Source organism: Podarcis pityusensis (genome assembly GCF_964106645.2).
Source record: "Podarcis pityusensis genome assembly, chromosome: 5".
Lineage (NCBI taxonomy): Eukaryota > Metazoa > Chordata > Lepidosauria > Squamata > Lacertidae > Podarcis > Podarcis pityusensis.
The window spans coordinates 83083682-83102283 of record NC_138032.1 but is presented as its reverse complement, the minus strand read 5'-3'; the positions used below and the strand labels follow the sequence as shown (position 1 = coordinate 83102283).

The 18602-nt window shown below is 50.2% G+C and overlaps 1 protein-coding gene across 2 annotated transcripts in view; it reads right to left on the bottom strand.

Annotated features, from left to right (window-relative positions):
• The window catches only part of DLG5 (discs large MAGUK scaffold protein 5), a 139642-nt gene that overhangs the window by 15345 nt on the left and 105695 nt on the right, over positions 1–18602 (bottom strand). The gene's annotated exons all lie outside the window — the stretch shown is intronic.

The following is an 18602-nucleotide window of genomic DNA, read 5'->3' as shown; positions in this document are numbered from 1 at the left end:
ATCAAAATGGAGGACAGCTTCTCCTTAAAGCTTGATGCATCCCACCCTACAAGTGGAACTGTGAGTTAATCTATCATAATTTGATTACAAATTGGAAGTTCAGCCAAGGGCTCAACTATAAACTGCCTTGGAGTTAGATCTTGACTACAGGCTGCTGATGGGCCACTCCTGCATTATGGGGTTCTGCTTCCTAGTAACGGCAACTACCACGTGTGGAACTGCCCCACAAATGTTCCACTTCATTTCAACTTCCAATTCCCGGGATCTTAAGCATACACCTGGGAAAACCAGTTCACCTTTTTCTTTTGCTCTTTGCCTTGATGCAGAAAAGCTACGCCACACAAATAAATCTCTTTAGAAAGTATGTGCCAGGACCCACTCTTCATGTTCCCATATCTACCTAATGAGGTGGATTCGGAATAGGCACAGGGGTTAATTTAGGTCCTGTGTGAGTGTCTGGAGGCGGCTAACAGATTGAGGTTGAATCATGACAAGACAGAAGGACTGTTTTTGGGGGACAGGAGGCGGGCAGGTGTGGAAGACTCCCTGGTCCTGAATGGGGTAACTGTGCCCCTGAAGGACCAGGTGTGAAGCCTGGGAGTCATTTTGGACTCACAGCTATCCATGGAGGCGCAGGTTAATTCTGTGTCCAGGGCAGCTGTTTACCAGCTCCATCTCGTACGCAGGCTGAGACCCTATCTGCCCGCAGACTGTCTCACCAGAGTGGTGCATGCTGTAGTGATTTGTACTTGGATTACTGCAATGCGCTCTACGTGGGGCTAGCTTTGAAGGTGACCAGGAAACTACAACTAATCCAGAATGCGGCAGCTAGACTGGTGACTGGGAGCGGCCACCGAGACCACATAACACCGGTCTTGAAAGATATACATTGGCTCCCAGTACGTTTCCGAGCACAATTCAAAGTGTTGGTGCTGATCTTTAAAGCCCTAAACGGCCTCGGTCCTGTATACCTGAAAGAGCGTCTCCACCCCCATCCTTCTACCCGGACACTGAGGTCCAGCGCCGAGGGCCTTCTGGCAGTTCCCTCACTGCGAGAAGCCAAGTTACAGGGAACCATGCAGAGGGGCTTTTCAGTAGTGGCACCTGCTCTGTGGAACGTCCTCCCACCGGATGTCAAAGAGAAGAACAACTACCAGACCTTTAGAAGACATCTGAAGGCAGCCCTGTTTAGGGAAGCTTTTAATGTTGAACAGACCACTGTATTTTAATCTTTTGTTGGAAGCCACCCAGAGTAGCTGGGAAAACCCAGCCAGATGGGCATGGTATAATAATAATAATAATAATAATAATAATAATAATAATAATAATTATTATTATGTCTCAAGGCAGGAGCAGATTTGGGCCTTGGCCTTTTCATTTTGGGCTCTTCCATGCTTTTAAAACCAAAGTCATTTGGGCAAATGTCCCAAGACCTGATTGGGAGACAGGTAGTCCATCTTAGGAGTCAGACACCTCTTGAAAGTGTCCAGATCAAAGACGGTCTTCCGTTGTTTTGGCTTTTTGTACACAGAGAATTTTTCTGCTTCTGCAGCAGCAATGTTGACCATTATCTTGGGCCAAGTCCCACTGCTGTGCTATGCACAGATGCAAGTAAGCCCATGTTTTAAAATGAAAGGTGCATCTTTTACTTCCTTTTACCTCCCATCCCCTTCAACACTCACCTTCATCAGTGAAGTGGTTTCCCTTTTGGAGGGCTGAGAGAAATATAAGAAGGCTCCTATGCCCATTTTAGGAGTCCGCGGCCTCTGGACTTCTGTAGTAGACTTTTGTTGTTAAGCAAAGAAGAAAAAATAAAGGGGATTGTGGTCAGAGAGAAATCTTATAAAGCAAGCGCTTATGCCAAATAGCTAATATTAACCACCAATAACCCTAGAGAAAGCACCCCAAAAGCAAAGGAATTAATAAATGAATTTGGACACATGGCCGGATTTAAAATAAATTATAAGAAAACCAACTTGTTGGTTAAAAATATGGGAATTAATGAATAAAGTGAATTACAGGAAATTACAGGGCTGGACATTTTTTTTTAAATCAAGTACTTAGACATATTGCTAATGGCAAAATGGATTAATCTATTTCAAGATAATTATGTGAAAACTTGGAACGAAGTAAAGAGAAACTTAGAAAGTTGGAGTAGACTCCATCTCTCCTTCTGGGGTAGAATATCAATAGTGAAAATGAATGTCCTGCCGAGAATGGTCTTTTTGTTTCAGACCATTCCGGTCCTAGGGGGAATGAATTGTTTTAAAAGCTGGTAGAGAGATATTGCAAGATTTATTTGGAATGGGAAGAAGCCCAGAATAAAACACAAACTGCTTATAGACCGGAAGGAGAGAGGAGATTTTGCCTGGGAAGTCAAGGAGGAGGAGGGGAAATCGGTTATGGTACGTTGGGCTCAGGATGTTGGACACAGTATATGAATGAATGAATGAATGGGAAAGGCTGTGGAGGGTAGACATAAGGTTCACCACATGTTACAGTCTTCGAGAAAATATGATGAAGATGTTAAACAGGTGGTACCTAACCCCAGCCAAATTGGTCAAGATGTACAAGAATAGTTCAGATGTTTGTTGGAGATGTAAAACCAGGGTAGGCACATGTGGTGGGAATGTAAGAGGATAAGAAAATTTTGGGACACTATATATAATGAACTTAAAAAGATCTTCAAATTCTCATTAAAAACAACAACACCTGAAGCCTTTGTTAGATATTATGTCCAGGGAAATTAAAAAATAATAATCTCAGACCCCTGTTTATGTACGTAACCACAGCGGCTAGGATCTTAATAGCAAAGAATTGGAAAGGCGACAATATCCTCACCAAAATGGACTGGCAAGCGAAAATGATAAAGTATCTACTACTCGCAAAAATGACTGGGACAATAAGAGGAAATTCAAATCAGAAATTTAGTGAAGACTGGATAATGTTTAAAGAATAGCTTAAAAATTATTGTGATAATGCAAATCCCCTGACAGACTTAGACGGAATCTTGAAACGTAGAAAAAGTATGTAACAATTTTTTTCGATAAATAATTGGAAAATAAAACAATAATGAAATGCATATCGATTAACAAAATGTAAAAAGTTCAATAAGGTGAATCGGAAGTTAAAAGGGGTGTTATGTTAAGTTAATGTCTAGGGTGTGCTTATGTTGATGTAGGTATATATACTGTATGTACTGTTTAAGTTTATATGTTAATTGTTGTATAATAAAGGTTATTTTTAATATTAAAAAAAGAAAGAAAGTGGACTTCTGTTGTTTTGGCTTCACATTCAGTCAGTGATTTATTATCTAGTGCAATGCCATTTATCTGCAATGAAAGTATGGCATGTCAAGCATGCAAAAGCTAGGAGTGGGTCAACACCTCAGCTGGCCGACATTCAATAAAGAGAAATGCCAGGCTGCCTCAAGGCAATACCATCATGTGGTATTCACTATGCTCAACTCCTCCAAACTGCAAATTAGGTACCAGACACGGGTTTCCTACCGGGTATCTGGATGACCACTATAAGAACAGGATACTGGGCCAGATTGGCCCTTCTGGCTGTTCAGTGTTCTTAGACTTGGAAGGTTTATGTTCCTACGCCCTCTAAAGAGTATTACTCCATCCCTTCTCTTGTCACATCTTTGCGTATGAGCAAACCATGATTTTCAGGGAGCCAGTATTATCTGTGTCAGAGAATCATCAGAAAAGAAACTCTGAAAATTTGACAAATGGGGTTTAACCGTCAAGTTTAAAAAGTCTTGATTTTAGACTGCCCCTCAGATTTATTTCTGCAGAGCCTTGCATATATCCTGAAACATACAGTATGTCTCTTAAAGGTAAAGGGACCCCTGACCATTATGTCCTGTCCTGACTGACTCTGGGGTTGCAGCACTCATCTCGCTTTACTGGCCGAGGGAGCCGGCGTACAGCTTCCGGGTCATGTGGCCAGCATGACTAAGCTGCTTCTGGCGAACAAGAGCAGCGCACGGAAACACCGTTTACCTTCCCGCCAGAGTGGTACCTATTTATCTACTTGCACTTTGACGTACTTTTGAACTGCTAGGTGGTTGGCAGGAGCTGGGACCGAGCAAGCTTGACCCAGGAGACGACATACCTGTTGCCAAACACAAAGAAGCACGGAGTTAGAGGGGTTAGACAAGAGCATTTTCAAAAAACCAATCCATCTGTTTGCCAGAAAAGGTGGGAGCACATCCTTGGGAATCCTGCCATCTCCCATTCTGTGGACATGGCAAAGCCAGCATAGACATCACTGAGACAGTAGTACAAACATGCTGGGAATACGGACTTAGGAAACAAAGATGGTTGGCATTCTGTCCTGCCATGTGATACCCAAAGTCCTCCAGACACATATTTGGAAGGAGTTGAGGCATCTCTCCTGATGGTTCCCAACGACTCAAGTCCATAAAGCAGCATGCTCAACTCCTTAAAATTACAGGCCATTACTATTTTGCGCATGTTCCAACTATACATGACTGTGCATGCATGAATTGCAGGGACCCTGGAAGCAGCAAGAAAAGGGCTCCTCCATTGCGTGCCATGACGCAAAATGCAACCCCCGAACAAATCAGGGGTTGACTGTACTACACAGATAGTACTGCACTCCTTTGCACATGTCCTAAATGATTTCTTCTGTATCACCTAATTTGGGGGGGAGGATTGCAATAAACATTGTACATAATGTTTATGTTGGGAATGTCAGCTGGTGCAAGATTTTTGGTATTTAATTTTGATAACAGTATTACTGAAGAAACTACTGTTTGTTGTCCAAATTTAACATTGCTGAATCTTTTGATGATACCAATGTAAATATATTGTCAAAAGAACTGGCTTTATATATGATCTTGGCAGCATGGAAAGTAATTGCAACTCATTGGGAAACAGCCCCAAATCTTACACTGGATGCTTGGTACCACTCACTCTGAAATATAGCTATAATGGAGCAAGTTATGCGTAATCTGAGATTTTGACAAGGACTAGATCCTCCAGCCACTTTTATATGATTTGGCATTCCCTCATGACATATGCAGGGGAACCATCATTTTAAAGACAACCCTCATCACAAACATGGCAAATCTGGAACTACAGTTGCAATCGAATTTATTAAACCCCCACTGCAAAGCAGATTTATTATCAAAATTTACATACTTTCAGCTGTTTGCAATGAGCAAATCAAACCAAAGCAATTGAAATAGCTCAACACAACGGATGCTTCAAGTGGTTTCTCCAAATTCAGCTTGTCAGAGCTGCTTCCAGATCCTAGCTCACAGAGGATCACGCTAGCCAGCGATCATTAAATAAAAGTCTTTATTGAGTTACAGTTTCCATTCTCAAGCTGCTGCGTGCAACTCTACGTCTCATGGTTAGATCGGCGAAGCTCCATCTGAGTCTCCGCCCCTTGTACACCAACTTAATATCCTAGCCTTGCTCCACCTTTTCCGCCTGACTGTTCTTCTCTGGGTCCCTCTGCCCCCCGGGGTCTCTTCCTTCCGGGATTCCTCTGACGCTGACGCTGACCCCCCTGACTCTTCTCCCTCCTTTCGGCGGGCTTTAGGACCTGGCTCCCTTTCCGGGCTGCCTACTGCGCCACCTTCCTGTGCATTTGAACTTGGCACGCGCGCCCAACCTTCCACCTTCCGTCTGACCGTTTCTTCGCTCCCCGATGGAGGTGTGGCCACTCCTGACTCGTGCCCTCCCCCCTGTTGTGAGCTGCCAGCGCTTGATCCCTGGCGCCCTTCCTCTTCCCTGCTCTCTGGCGGTGACGCTGGTCCTGATTTCCAACTGCTCCCCTCTGAGTCCCCTCTGGCTCTATCTTCCTGGGGTGTCCCCCTAGGCTCCCCCCTTGCCCTGGCCACTGGTGCTCCTTTCTGTGAATCTTCTGATTCACTGGAAAGACTCGGAGATCTCGGGTCGTCGTCATCACTCATCTTTTCTTCTGCCTCCTCTCCCTCGCTCTCTGTTTCCTCCCTTGCCCTTGCCTCTGCTCCTGAACCCCTGACATCCATCCCCCCCTCGAAGCCCCCTCTTCCCCCCTACCCTCCTTCCGGTGCGGGATCTGGGTGCTGCCGTGTCCGGGGGACGAATGTCGGATACAGTTCGCTTCCCGTGGCAGGCCGCCATCCGAAGTCTTCCGGTTCTTCCTCCCTGCTCTCGTTGACGACGGTCACCTCCGCTTCCATCTCTGTGCCGCCGTGCTCGAAACCCGGGTCGTCCCCGAAAACGTCCATGTCCGTCTCTCCCTCGTTGCCTTCTGGAGACGTTGCTCGTCCTGGACCCTCCAGCCACCTTCTGCGGAACTGCTCCTCTGGTCGATCATCCCACCAATACGAGGGTTCTGAAGCAGATCCCGAGGGTGACCCCTCCGGGGAACGGGCGTCTCGTGTCGGTTCCTCGTCCGAGTCGAACCCCCGGAACGTGCTGGCTGAAAGCGTGGGCGTGAAAAGCCAGTCGTCGAAAAAGTCTGCTGGCATTGGCCTATGTGGGAAGAGGGCATGAAACTCTTCTTTGAGCAGAGGTTCGTCTAAAGCGTAGCCCGGCACCCAGCTGTTGGCACTGGCCGGGGTGCCCTCCTTGGCGAGAAGGTATTCTACCCCCTCTTCCCCCCATCTGGAGTCCAAAATCTCCGTGACTTCGTTGATGCGCTCCTCCTGTGCCACTCCCCCTTGCCCGGTTCTCTCTCGGAGCGGACCCGGTGCCGTTCCTGGTTCCTGAAACCTGTGAGGTGCCTTGTAGGGAGTGAGCACCGATCTGTGGAACACCGGATGCATTCTGGAACCCTCCGGAAGAGCCAGCCTGAAAGCCACCGGGTTGACCTGTTCGTCGACTTGGTAGGGCCCCAGTTGTTTATGCCCTAGTTTCTTCTTCGCCAACGACCTGGCCGGCACTGCGTGGGCTGCTAACCAGACCCAGTCTCCCACATGGATCTCTTCGCCAACCCTTCTGTGTTTGTCCGCTTGTACCTTGTATGCGTGTTTAGCCAGCTCCAGGTGCCGCCGCAGCTGATCGTGGACCTCCTGCAACTCCGACGCGAACGCATCTGCTGTCTGCGGCTCCCCCTCCCCCATTCTTTCCAGTCCCGGGAAGGTTCTAGGGTGCCTCCCGTTGTTGGCGAAGAACGGCGTGACCCCCGTGGACACGTGCTTCGTGTTGTTGTAGGCGAACTCGGCGAGAGGCAGGTAATCCACCCACGTCGCAGGCTGTTGATTCGCATAACATCTCAGGTACTGCTGCATGATGGCATTGACCCGCTCCGCTTGCCCGTTGGTCTGCGGGTGTCTAGCCGACGCCAGGTTGATCTTGACGTTCAGGAAGCCCATCAGCCTCTGCCAGAAGTTTGAGATGAACTGTCGCCCTCGGTCGGACAGAATAGACCGCGGCAGACCGTGAACCTTGAACACGTGGTCTATGAACAGTTTGGCGGTTTGTTCCGCCGTGGCCACCTTCGCACACGGAATGAAATGTGCCATCTTGGAGAACAAATCCACCACCACCAGCACAGCCGTCTTGCCCCTCGAGCTGGGCAGATCCGTGACAAAGTCCAGGGCCACTCTCTCCCATGGCTCGAACGGAGTTTGCAGCGGTTCCAGCAGTCCGGCCGGCGGTCTGTGCACTGGTTTGGACCTCTGGCAGGTGTCACACCTCGCCACGTAGTCCGCGACTTCCCCTCTCATTCCGGGCCACCAGAAGTCTCTGGCTACTAATTCCACCGTCTTCTCCTTGCCAAAGTGCCCGGCAGTGGGCGCGTCGTGCAGCTGCTGCAGTACCTTGGCGCGAAGTTCGTCTCCCGGCACGTAGATGGCCCCTTTACGGATGAGCAAACCATCTCGCAGCTGGAACTCGTCGGTCGCTGCCGTGCCCCTGTGCACCTCTGCCATCTTTGCTTGCGCGAAGGAGTCATCCTGCAACGCTCGTCGCACCGCATCCAGGTCAACTGTCGCCGCCGCGCACGCCCACACTGTCGGTGCGAAGATGTGCATGGCGGCCGCTGGCGTTGCCTCCTCCAGATACTGTGGCTTACGGGAGAGAGCATCCGCCATGATGTTGGTGTCCCCCGGGACATACTCTATTCGGAAGTCGAAATTCGCAAAGAACTCAGCCCAACGTATCTGCCTCTGGTTCAGGAACTGTGCCGTGCGCCAGTGCTCTAGATTCTTGTGGTCCGTGCAGACCTGCACCGTGTGCTTGGCGCCGATCAGGAAGTGCCTCCACGCTTTGAACGCTGCATGAATGGCCAGCAACTCCCTGTCCCAGATGGTGTAGTTCTGTTCGGACTTGCTGAGCTTCCTTGAGTAAAACGCTCCCGGCCTCCAAACCCCCTGCGGGTCTTTCTGCAGCAGGACTGCTCCCACGGCTCTGTCCGAAGCGTCTGTCTCCACCCTCATCGGCCTGCTGGGGTTGACATGAAGCAGCTGCTCTTCCGACGCGAAGAGACGCTTGAGTGCCTGAAAGGACTGCTCCGCCTGCTCTGTCCAGATGAACTTCTTTTTCTTGGAGCTGAGCGTGTCCGTGATGGCCGCTGTCTGCATCGCAAAGCCTTTGATAAACTTGCGATAGAAGTTCGCGAAGCCGACAAACCGTTGGACCTCCTTCCGGTTGCGTGGGCTTTTCCAATCCAACACTGCTCGGACCTTGGCGCTGTCCATGGCGAGCCCTTTATCAGACAACTTGTAGCCCAGGAAATCCACCTCGGTCACGTCGAATTGGCACTTCTCCAGCTTGGCGTAAAGCCTATGTTGCTGTAGCCTGCTCAGCACTTCCTTGACGTGTCTGTCATGCTCCTGCTGCGATTCCGAAAAGATCAGGATGTCATCCAAGAAACAGACGCACGTCTTGTAGAGGAGCCCCGCCAACACGTGATGCATGAAAGCTTGAAAAACGTGGGAGCCATTTTGCAATCCAAAAGGCATAACTCTATATTCGTAGGTGCCCAGGGGCGTGAACATGGCTGTCTTCCACTCATCTCCCTCCCGCATGCGAATGAGGTTGTATGCCCCTCGCAGGTCCAACTTGGTGAACACTCTGCCCTTCCGTACCTTTGCGAGGAGGTCGTCGATTCGGGGCATGGGGAAGTCCGATGGCTTGGTCACACTGTTCAAGATGCGAAAGTCCACTACAAGTCTTTTTTGGGGCGTGTCCCGCTTCTTAACAAAGAATACCGGACTGCCCCCCGCTGCCTTGGACTCTCGGATGAAACCGCGCTCCAAATTATGATCTATGAACTCTTTGAGTTCCTGCAGTTCGTCCTCAGACATGGAATACAGCTTCCCTTTGGGCAGCGCCGCCCCCGGCAGCAGGTCAATTTTGCAGTCATATGGTCTGTGGGGGGGTAGCCTGTCTGCCTCTTTCTCGCAGAAAACCTCCAAAAATTCTGCGTACTTGTGGGGAACCGCTTGCAGCGTGCCTAGCTGCAGCTGTGACTCCTCTTCCCCTCCTTCCTGCCTGGGCACGATGCAGTGTTCAGCGCAAAAGGAAGAGCCGAAGGTCAGCTGCCTCTGGTACCAAGCCAGCGTCGGGCTGTGCTTGTCCAGCCAACTCATGCCCAATACAATGGGCGTGTCCGATAGTTGAGTGACATTGAAGCTGATGATTTCCCTGTGATTCCCAAGTCGCATCACCATTGGTGGCGTCTGCTTCACCACTTGCCCCCCTAGCAGCTCCCTGCCATCCACCGTGACAACCTGCAGGGGCAGCGTGGCAGGCAGCAACTGTATAGCGTGCCGGTCGACAAAGTCCTGCCCTATAAAGTCCGCATTGCTTCCGGAGTCAATGGTGATTGGCACGTCCATGGTGATTCCATTGGGCAGCTGGAGCGACGCGGTGAGCCTCACTACCGGTTTGGGCGGGAGGGGGTCCATGGGCTGTAAAATCTCTGGGGACTGCTTCACTGACACGTCTGGCTGGGCCCCAGTGCCTCTTCTTCCAACCAGACTCCTTCGTTTCCCTGCTGTGGTTGTCCTTGCTGCGTTGCTGCAGTTACCATTGCTGAGGCTGCAGTGTGCTTGTGGAGCCTCTGGGGACACTCTTTCGCCATATGCTGTGGATCATCGCAGATGTAACACTTCCTGTTCCCTCTAGGAGGCTTCGCTTTCACTGCTGCCGGTGCTAGGGCTCTGGCTGCTGACTGAGCCCTTGCACCTCCAACCTCCATAGGTTCCGCTCCTCCTCCTGGCGGAGGCGTGGATTGCGCACGCGCTGCTTCTCTGGGAAGGAAGGAGGAGCCCCTGGCTGGTTCGCGCCCTCCACGCCCTTCGTCCCTGCTCCACGGACGTCCTTCCAGCCGCACCCCCACCGCCAGCGCCCTCTGAACGATCTCCTGCGTGGTCCGGGGTCTCTCCCCCCTCGCAATTTCATCTTTAACCGAGCCGTGCAATCCCTCCCAAAACAGGTCTCTTACAGGAGCCGAATCTCTGTCCCATTCCAGGGCACTGACCAAAGCGAAAAAGCGGGCATGGTACTGCCTTACGCTGGCCCTCCCTTGCTTCAGTCCATGTATCTCCTGCCGAGCAAGATCCACGTCAATGCTTGATAAAAAGCACCCATCCATCGCTTTAATAAAGGCATCCGCATTTTGGAGCGCCGGATCCTTATCTCTCCACAAATTGCGCAGCCATGCTTTAGCATCTCCATGCAAATGGGACATGATGAATCCCACCTTCTCTTGCTCATCTCTAAAGTCTTTGTTCAGCATTTGCAGTGCACACATTACATCTGCTCTAAAGTTGGGGTACTGTTGCAAATTCCCATCGAAGTGAGAGACCAGACCGCCTGTTCGTCTCCCCAACCCAATCCCCTCCGGTTTGGGTGTCAGTTGCCCTTGCTTCGTAAGCACTTCCAACCTGACCTGGAGATCCCTGTAGGCGGCAGCTGCGTCCTCCTCTCTCTTCCTGGATGCAAGAGCCTCGGCATTCAGTCGTGTCACTGCTTCTCTGAGTTCCACTATCTGCTGTTCGGCCGTCATGTTGTCTGCCGTTCGTGAGCTCGCTAGTAGGCACCCGCTTTCTCTCCTCTCCGCGAGGACGTAGATGCCCACAATCTAGAGATGGAGCTTACTGTCAGAGCTGCTTCCAGATCCTAGCTCACAGAGGATCACGCTAGCCAGCGATCATTAAATAAAAGTCTTTATTGAGTTACAGTTTCCATTCTCAAGCTGCTGCGTGCAACTCTACGTCTCATGGTTAGATCGGCGAAGCTCCATCTGAGTCTCCGCCCCTTGTACACCAACTTAATATCCTAGCCTTGCTCCACCTTTTCCGCCTGACTGTTCTTCTCTGGGTCCCTCTGCCCCCCGGGGTCTCTTCCTTCCGGGATTCCTCTGACGCTGACGCTGACCCCCCTGACTCTTCTCCCTCCTTTCGGCGGGCTTTAGGACCTGGCTCCCTTTCCGGGCTGCCTACTGCGCCACCTTCCTGTGCATTTGAACTTGGCACGCGCGCCCAACCTTCCACCTTCCGTCTGACCGTTTCTTCGCTCCCCGATGGAGGTGTGGCCACTCCTGACTCGTGCCCTCCCCCCTGTTGTGAGCTGCCAGCGCTTGATCCCTGGCGCCCTTCCTCTTCCCTGCTCTCTGGCGGTGACGCTGGTCCTGATTTCCAACTGCTCCCCTCTGAGTCCCCTCTGGCTCTATCTTCCTGGGGTGTCCCCCTAGGCTCCCCCCTTGCCCTGGCCACTGGTGCTCCTTTCTGTGAATCTTCTGATTCACTGGAAAGACTCGGAGATCTCGGGTCGTCGTCATCACTCATCTTTTCTTCTGCCTCCTCTCCCTCGCTCTCTGTTTCCTCCCTTGCCCTTGCCTCTGCTCCTGAACCCCTGACACAGCTGAAAAAGCAACTTATACAGTGGTACCTCGGGTTAAGTACTTAATTCGTTCCGGAGGACCGTTCTTAACCTGAAACTGTTCTTAACCTGAAGCACCACTTTAGCTAATGGGGCCTCCTGCTGCTGCTGCGCCGCCGGAGCACAATTTCTGTTCTCATCCTGAAGCAAAGTTCTTAACCTGAGGTACTATTTCTGGGTTAGCGGAGTCTGTAACCTGAAGTGTATGTAACTTGAAGCGTATGTAACCCGAGGTACCACTGTACTGGCTTTTCCAGTCTCACTATTATTCAACCCCTTGAATGGAATTCCTCGCAACAGCACAAATACAACAGGTGTTGTCTCAAGCGTACCCAATGCAACTCATCAAGGGCTTTGTGAGTTGCACCAGGTGTGCTTGAGGTAGAACACATGAAATAAGGACCACCATTTTTCGGAAGACATATTTGCATGTGACGGATTGTATGTAAGGCCCGCTTCCACTGGAAAAATGCAGCCGACTTGTAACCTGAGCTTCTGTGACTGTAATCTGTGCCACAGTGATTACAATTCATGTGCATTTGTGGTGTGTGCCTCAACCTTGTGGAGAGGTGCCTGCAGTTACAACACATGGCTAGCAAGGGAAGTGCAAGGCCAAATGGGCTGGCGGGCATCAGAGAACCTTGGAAAGAGTTGCAGGGGTTCTTGCTTCTAAAGAAAGGTATCTCCCTGTGTGACCTTGGCTCCTAAATGCAAAACAAGTGCCCTTATTCCTGCCATTTCTATCAGAATGTCAGAACAATGTGATTAAAAAACTACTTATGCAAGGGCCAGGGGTGAGGCGCACAATAGTGGGGGAAGATATATGCATAAAAAAAGTAAAAGAATCGCTTTTCACATCTCATTGGCATCTCAAAAAGGACATGTTGCAAAAGAGTAAAACTTAGAATAAGGCAGAGTACAGCAGGCCAACACTCTTTGTGAACCATTAAGCAGCAGGGCGTAGTTCAACTGCTACCAACTTTGTCCAAAGCCTCTTGCTATTGGTGCTTGGGATATCAGGTCCAGCAAACTCATTATCAACACATTCAAAGCATGCGTGAATGTACGCGCGAATGTACACGCAGGTGCCGCTTTCGGACCTGAGAGAGGGGGGAAGAGGGGAGGAATGGGACGCTGCGTAATGGGGTGGGCTTCTAGAGTGACCTTGACTTTCTGAAATCCACATATCATGTGAACTCAGCGCCATTAAAACTGGTTCACAAGGGACATGGTTCTTTTACTCGATGGGCATCCCAGCCCTACTCAGACACGAGTCTTGGGTCTCCTAACACCTAGCCCAGTGTTTCCTCAAACTTGGGTCTTCAACTGTTGTTGGACTACAACTCCCATCATCCCTAGCTGGCAGAACCGTGGCGCCCCAAGTTTGAGAAATGCGGATCTAGTCATTTGAAACTGTCACCTCCAGGCAACCTGCCCACCCATAGTATTATTAATTCTGTAACAGCACCTACAGCTATTAGCACTGGTCTTAACACTGTATCAGAGGTACACGGAGCCCACCAACAGGTGGTTGCCTACAAAAAGGGCTTGTCCTTTGGATTGCTTCTGGACTAATTGGTTTTGCAGTTCTTGGTTTTTTTATGTTTATGTGATTTTTATTTATCTGACCTCTTTCATTCCCCAACCATTTGATTTCCTTAGATCGCAAGCCTGTTTGGGACAGAACTATTACAAATTTATGGGGTGGGGTGGGGTGGGGAAAACTGCTGCAAGTTGTCTTGAGTCCATAGGACAGAATAAATTAAATTAATATGTGACAGGTCATTTGCACACCATGCCAGCTTCTCCTAAGTGACATAATACCAAAAAAGGGGAGAAAGAAATGAGTCAGGAACAGGAAAGCAGGTACCAACCTCTTTCATCTGTTATGGGATGAAGAAGTGAAAGAGTCTTTGAAGAATGCTCTGGAAAGGGGAGGAGCCAAATGGCTGTTGGTTCCAACAGTGACCATGTAGAACAGTCATGGAAGGCTCCGTTAGCAAGGGGCCAGTGCTTGCTGCTCTCTTTTAAGAACATTTGAGCTTTAACAACTAGCTTTCCATTTTACTTAAGCGCAATCTGTCACTGGCTGCGAGGTTGGGAAACTGATGCAAGAATGCCTTCAAGGGAAACCTTTGGCAAACTATTGGGGGGAAAACACAAAAATCCCACCGCTGGGATGCAGCCAATGAGGAGCTGATTGTAATTGTATGTGAATTGTGCCTCTTCCCCAGATTGGGAAAGATGGTGGCAAACAAATGTCCTCATCACACAGGCAGCCAACTACTCCAGGATCACTTTTTGATAACTGGCAGCTTGTTCAGTGTGGCAGGGTTACAGCAACCTGTAGCTCCATTTAAAAATAATAATGCTACACTTTGATTTGCTGAATTTGTGTTAAGTCTCTAGTCGGATTTATTTTACTTTTTTGCTGTTGATGTTGTGGAACTGGCTGTATTGAAGAAGAAAGCTAAGCTGTCCTTGTTCTTTTTTAACCTTGAATGTGGAAACAGACAAGAAGGGGTAGAAAACCCCCCAGTAACTGCACTGAAAAAAGCAGGGTACTTTTAAACCTTGGGTAATGTCTCCAAGTAGCTTTGCTTACAATAAGTGCACCTTTAAAGCACACACTCATTTACTCCAATGCAATATAACCTAATTGGGATCGCTCAATTGCCTGTGCCTTTCAAGTTAACTGCCTGGTGCTTTTTTATGATTGAAGGGCAGCCATTGGGTAGCATCATTTTTAAAACTTAACACTGCATCACTATTACCTTTCATATTATCATGCACTTCAAGTGCCTTTCCATTAGATTGCTGCACTGCAGCAATTAGAGTTTACAGTTTGGACTTGATAGCCTGCCTTTCACTCCCCTTAAGGAGTCTCAAAGCGGCCAACAAACTCCTTTCCCTTCCTCCCCCACAACAAACACTCTGTGAGGTGACTGAGGCTGAGAGACTTCAAGGAAGTGTGACTAGCCCATGGTGTCTGTACATCGTGGGACTCAGGCTACAATCCTGAACACAATGAAGCTGCTTAAATCCTATCAGAGTGAATGGCATAGGAGTAACTCAACTAGGCACAGGATAGCCACCGACTGACCCAGTCCAGAGAAATTTACGTATACAGCAATCCTATGCAAGTCTACTAAAAGCTAATTCTCAGTGTGTTCCATGTACTTACTCCCTAATAAGTGGGGTTTAGGACTGCAGTCCTAGCTATGCTTCCGTCCCACTGAAATGAACAGCACCAGTTAGCTGTGAGCTGCCATTTCAGTGGGTCTCAGGAGTGAGAAGCTTGCTCTGGATCAGGGACAATATTTCCAAGACCAGTCCTAGGTTGGCTGTAGCCCAAGTATGGGGGTAACTGGAGAGACCTCAAAATATTCGGTCCACTAAAATCAGTGAGCACAATCCTGTAGGAAGCATTCCTGCCTAAGCACCACCAGGAAAAAAAAACCCAGCGGTGTGCTCCTCTGTAGCTCCCTGCTTCTTTCAATGGAGCTTGCATGGCAATAACTTCTCACAGGATTCTGCCCAAAATGTGTTTCCAGACAGCCGAAATCCCAAATGTCTTGAGTTAACTGAATGCAATGGGCAAGGATCCCATGGATTTCAAAGAGGGTGAGATACTCAAAATCCTGGCTCCATCGACATTTGTGTGTGGATTCAGACCTGTTTCCCCACCATCAAAACCTGTTGCTCAGTTCTTTTACTTGACAGTTTTCAGCGGTCACCTTAAGGGGGGGCAATGTGGCCCGGTCTCTTCCACAACAATACTTCTGGCAAGCTAAAATGTTTCTGCCTCTACAGTGCTTATGGGATTCTCCCTCCATGGCAGATGACAATTCACCATGGATTCTGCTTACAAAGAGGCGGGAAAGAGCCATACAGAGTGGCTCAATTTGAATTCTGACCTTGCCGGGAGCAAGATTTTGATTAAGTGGAAAGAAACAGGGGTGAATGAGAAGGGGTGGGCAATGTGTGATTGTTTCAAGTCTATTTGCCCATTTAAATGTCTTCTTTGTGTTCTGTTTCTATGTATTTCCAGTCTGCCATGACTTCGGGCAAGTATTGCAAATGGCAAATCCCGAATTCCCCCTTTCCTCACCAAAACACATTCACTGTCATTAGAGCTAACATGAATGGGCAGTAAAACTCTTGAATTGGATTATACATATTTTGAGTTACCATTTGTACTTTGGGGGCCACCTCATCTCTTTAGTTAGCTGGTTTTTCCATTGCTTTGTTACCTCCTACTGCTGAACCAAACAAAATGTGATTTGGACATCGCAAAATCGACAGTACTTGCTGCTAGAAAGGCAAACCCATCCGAGTGCAAGAGAGACCTGGCAGCAATAATAGAGCAACTTGGCTAGCAAGTTTATTCTTGCCAAGGTGTGTTTCCTTCTCAGCCTGTTTGTGTGAGGTGGGGAGGAGTAGCTGAAGCCATCATTCAACAAGGAAAAGAGGAACCACCACCACTGTTCTGAAGACTCCCTGTCCACTTCAGACAAAAGAAGTCTCAGCCTTTGAACCTCAGCTCACCCATGACCACTACTGAACTGCTGGTCCAACACAGTTTTATCCAAAATCTGAAGTTATTGCCTTTTGAGGATGTCTTTAACTTTTCATACCACAGCAACAACAACGAAGGGCCCTCTGCTCTCCTAGTACCAAAGCAGCAGGAGTCAACCTGGGGCAGCAAACACACAACAAACAACTCTTGCTGAACTGATGATGGTTAGAAGGCAGGAGGATTAAATTACTGTCATCTGTGCTAAAATAGCAATAAACCTTTGACGTTCCCCTGAATTCTATTAACGCTAAATCTCAGTATGTGGAAAACAGTATCAGTAGAGGAAGAAAGGAAAAATGGAAGGGGGAAATGAAGAGAAATAGTAAACAAAGGGGCATGGGGAAAACCTGGAGAAAGGTAACAGTAAATTAGAAAGGACCAAAAGAAGGGAAGGGAAGAAGATGAATCTCCCCATCCCTTGCAGTTTACTTGGGACTAAGGCTGCAGTTCCCAAGGACTGAGCTGCATGTGACATTCAAAAGCACTTGCTCTCCTAAGCAGATGCCCTCAAGAATGAAGCCTCCGAACTCACTGGGACCCATTTCCCTGTCAACACGCGAAGCCTCCAGCTGCACGGTTGCAATCTTAACATACAGTTTATTTGTAAGTTTCCCTGAAATGAGTTGCCAACCATGAACGGGACATTCTGCAGGTGTCCAACCCTCGCCTTCCCCCCACTCCACGGCCATTCGCAGCTCCCAGAGGAAGGCACCTGCTAGACACGCGAGTGGGACCCGCCCTAGGCAACGTGTGAAGCGGCCCTCAAGCGGGAGACCCCGGGCAAGAAGAGAAACTCTTACCTTCTCCTTGCCCCCACAGTGGCAGCAGACGGTGCCCAGGTACTTGAGGGTCCTCCAGAGCAGGAGAGGAAAAAGGGGACCATGGACGAGGCCAGGAAGGCCCGCCACATGCGCTGCCCGCGGGCGCAGGGGACCTCCATGGGCCTGGGGATGATGGCCGAGGAGGAGTCCGAGGAGTATCTCCCGGAGCCGCCTCCGCCATTGGCCATGGCTAAGAGCTCCCGCTGCTGCTCCTGCCAGCGCCCTCGGCCAAGCCCAGCCATAGCGCTGCTCTTGGGCGGGGAGGCGCGCAAGCCGAGCCTCAGCGCACGTCCAGGCAGGCGGCCGCCGCTCCAGTCAGAGGCTGCCCCTTCCCCCTCACGACGCCCGCCACCAAGGGGAGAAGGCGGGCGGGATTCCTCCCTTGGTCGCCTCACGATTTGCGCGCCAAGGCGGAGAGCGGCCCCTCGTCAGTCTCTCCGGAAAGTCCAGCCCTTCCTCTCTCCTCGGCTTCGGCTCCCCTCCCGGCTGGCTCCTGCCTGGTCTCGGGGCTCTCCAGGCTCCCCCTCGCCTCCTCCCAAGCGGCCCTGGGCGCTTCTCCGAGGCTGCCTCGAGCAGATGGAGGCGAGCGAGCGAGAGAGCCACGCGCTTGACAGGGAGCGGCGGGAGGAGCCTAAGGGCGGGCAGGCGGCCCACGTGACCTGGCGCCTCAACAAGTCCTTCTGGCGTCAGAGAGAGAGCAGCGCCTTAGACTTGGAGGCGGCGGCGCGATCCTGGCACTTGCTGAATGGCGTGACGCGCTGGCTGTCGCTCCTCTCTCGCTCGCCTTTACTCCTCGCTTAGACTTGCACGCCTAATGGTCGGGCCGGGGAGGAAGGACCCAAATGGCAAGAAGGAAAGGCGGCAGAGCAGAGATCGGCCTTCCTTCACCCCCGCCCGGCTCGCCTCTTTTGCATGCCATTCTCCCTCTCTCTCTGTTTTCCTTCGTTCTCCATCGGAGGAGCAACGAGGCATAGCGAGCACCCCCGAGAGGGACACGATCCCCGCCGATTAAAGGCTGCTCTTGAAAGCCAGCGTTCGGCCGGGATGGTTAGCCAGCATTGTTGTTGTTCTTGATCGCGGCCCAGATCTGAAAGCAATCTTTGGCTGAGGGCAGGGAAGGAGGCCGTGGGGTCTGGGGAAATGAACGAGAGCAGCGAGCCGGATCTTGGGCCAGGGTGGAGTTGCACAAACAGGTGCTTCGCGATGCCAGAAGGGAGGCGTGTTTTGTTTTGTGCGGGCTTTTGTAGAATGGTGGCTTTATGCAGGCGCTATCAACATAGGACGAAGAGGAGGGCATGTCTGTCAGTGCACAGCCGGACTCGGAGGGGTTTATCGCTGGAGAGG